Source organism: Cuculus canorus, chromosome 4, assembly GCF_017976375.1.
Source record: "Cuculus canorus isolate bCucCan1 chromosome 4, bCucCan1.pri, whole genome shotgun sequence".
Lineage (NCBI taxonomy): Eukaryota > Metazoa > Chordata > Aves > Cuculiformes > Cuculidae > Cuculus > Cuculus canorus.
This window is the reverse complement of record NC_071404.1, coordinates 69,020,555-69,029,074: the sequence shown is the minus strand read 5'-3', so window position 1 is coordinate 69,029,074 and position 8,520 is coordinate 69,020,555. Positions and strand designations below refer to the sequence as shown.

Below are 8,520 nucleotides of genomic sequence, written 5' to 3'. Positions count from 1 at the left end.
TGCTGCTGATTTCATGAATATTGCAGAAACATTTTAGCTCGATGAAAAGGAGAGTGAAAAGATCAAATAAAAGTACTGAGTAGGAAAAATAGTTCTCTAAGCCATTCACAGTGGGAGGAGAAAAATATAGAGAAAGTGAAGAGAGGTTCTTTCAGACTAGAGAACATTTGAGATCGGAATGACACAATTTCTCTCCGTCATTATTAAAATTCATTATTTTTTAAAATAGCACATTTATACAGCTGTTTTTTGAGCCATGCATGTAAAAAATGGGGAAGCTGTTCTTTAAATTACCTATTTCTGAACGTTAAATCAATCCTATTTATTGTTCTTCATGTGGCAGGTGCGAGTGAGTGGATCTAAGAGTGAAGAGTGCCACCATCAGGACGACTGGACAAATGGAAGCAAATTTTATGAAGGTTGGTTACTCTGCCTTTCCCAACTTAGAAGTTTACTTGTGAAAATACTCTCCAAAATTCTCTTATCTGATCTTACCTGAGCAATCAGACAAAGCTGATTGATTGAATTATTTACAGGAGGTGGAGTTTTCTCTGAAACCTCACACTCGTTTTGTTCCTCTCCCTTTGTCACAGCACGTGGGTTTTTTGAGGTTTCACATTTTTCTGCTTGTGATTGTGTTGTCTTTCAACTCTTTTACACAAAGGCAACTAAATCAGTCCTGATGTTCTTTTTGTTTAGTCTTTGGACCATTTTCTTTTGATATCATTTATTGATAATCAAGAAAACAGTAGTTGTTGCTTCAGTTAGTCTTGATGCAGAGCAAAGACAAGCACGCATAGAGCTACTTTAACCTCTGAATTAACAATATATTTCAAGATCTCAACAAACATGGCAGTCTCAGTCATCACATTTCATTCATACTGGGACTTCTTGAACTCAGAGGCATATAAACATGTTTTTGTTTTTTTCATGGAATAAAAATATAGTCAGTCAAATAAGTGGATTTCATTTAAAAAGTTCATTAGAAGTGAAGCATACTGCAACAGGCTGAGTAACAAACCAAATCTTGCCTTGGGCAACAAACAGAATTTATTTACTTTTTGTCCCTTTATCTTCAACTCTCTCATGTCAGACTGATAGATGAAGTGAAAAGGGTTTCCACACCAAAATTTGAATTCTCTGCAAATTGCTGACAGCTGGTGTCATTCCAAATTAGAGATAGGCTATTACCAGTGTTCAGTTTATTCCATGAATTTAGTCTTTTTGACTGCTTGCAAATTATTTGTGAATTGGTTTTGATTTTTCATGTGCATTTCTTTCTAATTGATTTTTGTTTGAGATACTGTTTGTGTGGAAAAATGTTAATTGTGTGGGAAACTTGTTTATCCCTATATGAACTTTACAGTATTTTTTAGATATCTAATCTTACTGTTTACATTCTATACAAAAGAGGTTATTTTCTACTTAACATTTATTCACTAATGTATTTTTTGAGAATCTGCTTTGTGAGAAATGTAACTTTTGACAGAGAGATCTGCAATATGTACCATGTAATAAGACTTTGAGCAAGTATACTCAGTTCTGCCTCTATGAGAACATTACTGCAAATGAAACTTGTCTATCAAGTGGTTTTTAGCTGGACAGTAGAGAAAGGTGACTGGTCACAGCAAGCACCACAGGAAAAGCATATTTTCTTGGCAAGAACATATCAAAATAACATTATGCTTCATTTGTGTAATTCTACTTCAATAATCTCTTTTGCTTTATCAGTTTCAAATTTGTCAGCTCTCTAGACACTTCCTGACAGTATCAGTAAAGAGAGGAATTCAAGGATATGTAAAAACAAAATAGCATACCTGTTTCTTGTTTGTATCATTCCTTCCTGATATAAATTAAATTGTCTTCCCTTTTTTTCTTTTTTTTTTTCAACAAATAGAGGTTATTTAAAGAAGCACATAAGCAATAAAAATCACATTATCTTTTTTATATCCTTTTTTTATACCTTGCATGTTATTCACTCCCTGTCTTGGCTTGGCTTGTTTTCTAAGAAGTAGGATTCCTTCACTTTTGATTTTGTGTTCTAAATCTTAAGCTTCTCGTTCTTGACCAAAAATATGAGAAAGAAAGAAAGACTGAAGCATATTGTGTGGTTCTATGCTGTTCAGGTGATTATATACATCTACATCTACATCTACATCTACATCTACATCTACATCTACTTCTACACATATACACATATATACATTATATACATGAAAGGAACTTTCCAGTGCCATAAAAAGAATCTTGATCATCTGGAAAATTTTGGCAAGGTGGAGACACTTCCCGCTACTTTGTGCATGTTACCTGAACCAGTTCTTTTCCTTACTTATGGCAAGATATTTTGTTCAACAGGTTTTTTTAAATGTTTGTATACTATCTTTACTGAACATTTCTCACCGCATGGAATTCATATTCATGATTCCTGATCACATTAATTAGAAAAAAATGTCCAAGAATGAAGCTTTATTCTCCAACCTTTATTTTTAGTAGATGATAAAATTTTGGAACATTTTTTTCTCTCTCTTTTCCCCCTTCAGTTAGATCTATAATAATAATTTAAAAAAAAGCATTCTCTATATCTGGTTCACCAGTGGTGAGATGTCAGAAATCTCAAGAGACTTCTGTCTCATAGAAAGAGACAGGTCTGTAACGAGAGTGAATTCTATTTTAAATGGACTTTAGTTTGTGGAGATCTCATCACCACGTCTCTAATCAAAATGGAGTAATTGCTGCACTAAAGCAGCATTCATACAGAATATACATTTCAATGCAGCTGAGCTTGAGAGGGAAGATTAAAATGATTTCAGGAAGGGATATGCATGATTCAACACTGAGTAAAGGAATAATCTTTAGAGAACATAGAAAAGTGGCTCTTCTCAGAAGTGTAATTTCTGCTGCGTACAAAATGCATTAACATGAGAAAAGAGGGTTGTGATAAGGTTCCATAATACTGAAGCTACATTTGTTTGTTCTGATGCTCTTTGCGTGACATCGGTATTTATTGCCTTACTGATTTGCATTATATGTCAATATGCATGCATCATTCTGGGGCTTCCATGAATCACATTGCTCCTTCCATTTTTCAGGTGCCACAGTGTCAGCTGGACTTGTGCGGCCTCCATTCAAGGCTGACAAATTCAGCAATGAGAGAGTCACTTTCCTTTTTCAGTATATATGCAGAATGTATTTGCTAATTAAAAATGATCTATTGTTCTAAAGGCGCTTAGACACTGCTGCAGTTTTTATCCCTGTAAAAACTGTGCCCCACAACACCCCACTGATAAAGAAATACTGCTATTATTTTCATTTTACAGATGCAGAATTGTAATAGAAAAAAAATTATTTCTGCAATGGTAAGTCTACAGCAAAGTATGGCATTATCTGAGATTTCAAAGCTTCAGGCTAGTACTATAACTATTGGACCAAACATTTGTCTTTTAAAGAACATACTGCAATAGAGAAGTGACACAAATCCTTAGAGGAAAGAAAATTAATCCTAAAACACACATTTCAAACTTGTATATAACATTATGTCTACCATACAAATTTACCCGGTACATTTCTGAAGCTTTAAGAGTATCATGTATCAGACAAGCTTAGATTCAGGTACTAGTCTTTTCTTTCTTTTTTTCTTTTACTTTCCCAAATGAAAAAAAACAAAAACAAACCAACGCCAAAGCCAAAGCCAAACAACAAACAAACAATCCAGCAATTCTCCAACAAAGTAGAGAATTACATGAATTTTCAAAACTTCAGGCCAGCATTACAGCTATTGAACTAAATATTCACCGTCTTTCAAGAATGTTCAGCATCCTGAACACAGAAGTGATAATAAGATGCTGTTGTTTGATTACTTCACTGCATTGTAAATAGAAACATTAAAACATGAGATTTTCATGTATTTTAAGCAGTGGTCGATCAGAGTTTGAGGTATGTGATAATGAGTTAAGAAAATCAGAAAGAAGGGCAAGGACTCTTACATAATGTTTATCTTTATTAATTCTCTGTTTTGTTCTTTTCTCTTAAAGGAGAAAAAAAAGAACTTCAGGTTATTTTTGGTACATAATGGTGATAAAGTTTATTAAATGAAAATCCCATAAAAATATATCATCCTCCCTCTTTTTTGAAAGCTTCAGGAGTATTGCAGTTTGTCAAAGCAGGCTGCTTCTTAAAAAGGTGGTTGAAATCTCCATCAATCTAAAACATAAGGAATTAAAAACCTTTTTTTCCAACAGTTTTATAAAAGGAAAGGAAATTGAACAAACAAGAGAGAGGATGTGCTATAAAACAGGTTGGGCACCACTTGTGTAACTCTGTGAAAAGCCAGTTTTATTTCTTCTTCAAGTTAGTGGGAGAACTGGCGTCCTTTGCTTTAGCATAAGTGGTATTATTGAAATAATGAGAGATTCGTAAGAAAAAGCGGATGGATAAAACACATGGTTCTCTTTAAACTCTAGGATGTCTGTAACATAAGTGATGGGAAAAGAAGAAATACAAAAAAAGAAAAAAAGCATTATGATACAGATGTTTACAGACAAGCTCCAGAGACAGTCTAGTTTGGGGCCTCCTTCTTTCTCAGATCTTTGACAGTCATATTTTTTTAGTGTGACAGTCACATTTGCACATCAAGGTAAAATGTTTGCTTTACACGTTCAGCTCACTAGTACATTTTATTGATGTTCATGTTTTAGTGAAATTCTTAACATTATGTTAATGTAGATCTATATAAAAGTTTATCCTTTAGAGGAAAGAAATGAAGGGATATGTGAGTGGGATAGTTTTCTAGCATCCTTATGTTGGCTGTTTCTGGCAGAAAAAGAATGATACAAAACCCCTTCAAAAAAGAAAACAAAAATGTTGATTTAAAAAATGGGAAATTTGACAGTGGTATTTGGCTCTTGCTAAACCGCCCTACTGATTGCTCTCTGAAGTGGCCCTCCCGACATACTCGCTCAATGAATATGTAATTATTTACATCAGAATAAGATTTGCTTTACTGTCTTCTGCTGAAATTATCTATCAGGGAACTTCCCTAAAGAGTATTATATAGGAAATCAGTCTCCATGGTCAAAGTAGCATTGTCTAGCTTTATAATCAATTAATCAAACTTGATTCTAAAAATGACAGAGAACCCCTCCAGGGCATCCACTATACTGCAGAGCACTCCTTAGGGATATTGGCAAATGATCTTCAAGTCCCTGCTACACATCAGTCAGGTAAATTGCTTTGAAACAGTATCTCCCACATTGCAGGAAAATGGTTTTGCTGCTGTTATTTGAGTACATTATTTGAGTACTCTTTTCAGTCTGTGCAGGGAAAGTGATATTTAGGAGGACAAGAATTGTTGACTTGTAAAGAACGAGATAGCTCACTGTCCAAAGCTGCTGCCTGTGTTACATAGACTAACTGTGGACTAATTGCTCAAGTGTCATGGAAAACATTGTGATCCATTCTTTTCCTTTTCCATTCTAAAGAATTCTTTCTACAGACCTTTTAATTTGCCTTGTGTTCAAGCCAAACTTCCTATCACTGCACTAGAGAGCAATCAAAAGTCACACATTGGAATAGTAAGAAATCTTTGAGCCCCTCCCATCAAGAAGAATAAAACACATGCTCCTTTTTTTTTCTTCATCTGTTCCATTCACTACTAAATAGTTAAGGCAGTTAAGTGATATGGATAACTGCACCCATACAAAACATCTTTTCTGAGCACTCTCTTTGCAACCAGACTTCAGGTTGTCGCAGATAAGAGTTGTGGACCTCAAAGTTACAATCACTTGAGTAAACAACAGAAATTAAATAAATTTAATAAATTAAAACAAGAAACAAGACTATTTTTCAAATGTGACTTTGTTTTTCAACTTCAGAAAGCAGCCTTAATACATTTCCGAAGAGGTATCAATATTACAGTCTAAGACTAGAACTTTACTATCTTTTTTTTCAGGTTTACCATAATTCAAAAGCAAAGCATGAGTTTCGATTTGTATAAGAGTCTCAAAAGATTTGAACCATTTTTTCCTCCATGTGAGTATTTCATCCTCATCACAGTTAGTTATAGCCCTGATCAATACTTCAGGTGACATGATTGCTTCAAGAAGTTCAGTTTCTAAACCTGTTGTAATGCATTTTACGTGTCCAGATCCTCTTATTGAAAAAGCTATTTACACTGAGGTACAATGGGTTTTGCTAATAACAGACTTTGCAAAGTTGTACTCAGCTGGGTTATGCTATATATAATTGAAACTGTATTCTCCCTTTCAGTTTTCCTCATGGCAGCAGAGACATACCTCATCACTGTAATTAAGTCATTATAAATATAAATTGATTATTTTGAAACCTGTGGTCTAATATAAAATCCCAGCATTACAGAGCTTGAAAACATCACTTTGACATATTACTATTACAGTATTGTACTCTAGGAAGATAGTGAAGTATTCAGTATAGTACTCCCAAGGGAATGGAGGAGGGAAGAGATATAAAACCAAAAACCTGGTACTGTATCCTTTAGTATTGATTTTAGTAAAATGGTTTAGTGCTTTCTGTAAAGAGATAAAATATTCCCATGCTTTGTTTCGGCTGCGAGTCAGACTTTTCATTTATCTAAACTACTGAAGTTAAATATACAATGCTATTTAAATAGAGTTTGCAATCCAGCACTTTGTTAAAAATTTCTTCTGTGGGCTGACAGAAATTGGGCGATGTAAAATGCAGAGATGTGAATAGTTGGCAACAAAATGAATAGTGTGGCCAAATTTATAATGTATATTACAGTATTGTATATCTAGGATTTCTGTGTTTCATCTGAAGGTTTTGGCAGATTGTAACTATTTAAACATAAACTGGATGAAAGGAATTTTTTTCTTTATAATAACTAGTGAACAAATCAGCTCTACTCCTTTTTATTTCCTTTTTTTCAGTAAGGCTGATTTTCCAATATTATTTTCAGTTTTCTTGGCAACAAGAGAAAGTTCCTATCTTTAAAATTCATCTCCTGTAAGAAGGTAGCCCAGAATCTTAGTATTGGGCAATACTGCAGAGACAACATTTAGAGATTAAGGTTGGTCTTGCTATTCCTGTTCTACCTATTCAGTCTGAAAATCACTTCAGAGTTCTTGACTCTTACAAAGTTGATGATTTAGCTATTGTATTGTACCCTGTGTATCAGCATAAAACTGTTCCATAACTTCATAGTAACACCCATCAGTGGCTCTCAATAATCTATAACAACAGTCAGTTAAAAATACTGAATTTATCACTCACATTCATTTGCTTTCAAAGTCTATCATGTAGAAAGGAAGACATACAGCCTACCATATTGTACTGTCACCAGTGTCTGTTAGTAGCCACTTGTCAATTTGCACTTCTGTTCGTTAATTTTGCCCTTCAGATTTGTGAAAACTTCTGTTATCTACAATTAGAGTATAGATGTTCCTCGGGAGGATGCGTTAGATCACCATCTGGGAAATCTATAACGTGTGATCTTGAAAATGGCTAGATCTCTTAGTGCTGCTCAATGTCTTTCTGTCATCATCCAGAGGAGAAAGCAGGCTGTCTGGTTGCTTGGCTTCTGATCTGTGAAATACCTCTTGACAAGGAGGGACAGAGAAGTGAATGCTGTGCCTTTTAGACCTCCACTTACAACAACAGTAGCTTGACTTGCTTCTTTTCCTTCTCTGTCCTCTGCTATAACCAGCCATCTGAGTAATTGCTTGAGGACATCAGTTTCTTCTACGATCCTGGCCATCAGAAAGGGTTGGACATTTGACAAGCAGAGCCACATGTGTTGAGATCACAGGAAGGATGTGGTCCACTAAAGCAGATAGAATATTCAGTCCTATATAGATTTCAGAGAAGGAAAGAGGTGTCAGAAGGAGCAGCTGTAGCTTCATTCAGCTCAGTCTTGGAAAACTCCAGGGACAGGAAACCCACGACTGTTTGGGGCAATGTGATCTCTACAGCTTTCTAGGGGGACTGTATCACTCTCCTGATAAAGAGGGGTTTCCTAACATCCAACCTAAATATTCCAAGCCAAATCTTGTGGTTGTTGTCCCTCATTTTACCATCTGCTGCTACTGGGAAGTATTATATTTCCCTTAATCATCTGCAGTTTCTATGACTTAAATATTTGGGACCAGTCTGTGCTCTCCACAGATTTTTCTTCATATTCATTATTATTTTCACCACCTTCTGATCAAGCCTGTATACAAGTTTTGCTATATCAGTTTTGGTAATCTGAACTCAGTAAATTTGAAGAACATTAAAGGTAATTTATTGAACCACGTCTAGTTATAATGCTGGCTTTGTTTTGCAGCAAAGGAGAAGCGCAGTGCTGGACTCTAAAATGACTATTTAAAAACATACATTTTGCAGATCAGTAGAGGATGACTGATCTTTTTTATGCCCCTAAACATTTTTGGTTTTGCAATTGTAATATACATTTCTTTGGTGAGGGTTTTGAAAAACAAAAGTTAAATTCACTGCTAACCAGGTAATTCCACAAAAGTAGTATAATTATAT

General features: G+C 34.8%; 1 long non-coding RNA gene across 2 annotated transcripts in view; it reads left to right on the top strand.

Moving 5' to 3' along the window:
- Positions 1-359: 359 nt before the first annotated feature.
- LOC128852182 (uncharacterized) overlaps positions 360-8,520 on the top strand; it is a 188,262-nt gene continuing 180,101 nt past the window's right edge. For both annotated transcript variants that reach the window (XR_008449878.1, XR_008449877.1), the window contains exon 1: positions 360-419. This is a non-coding gene — a long non-coding RNA (uncharacterized LOC128852182). The remainder of the gene's footprint in view (positions 420-8,520) is intronic.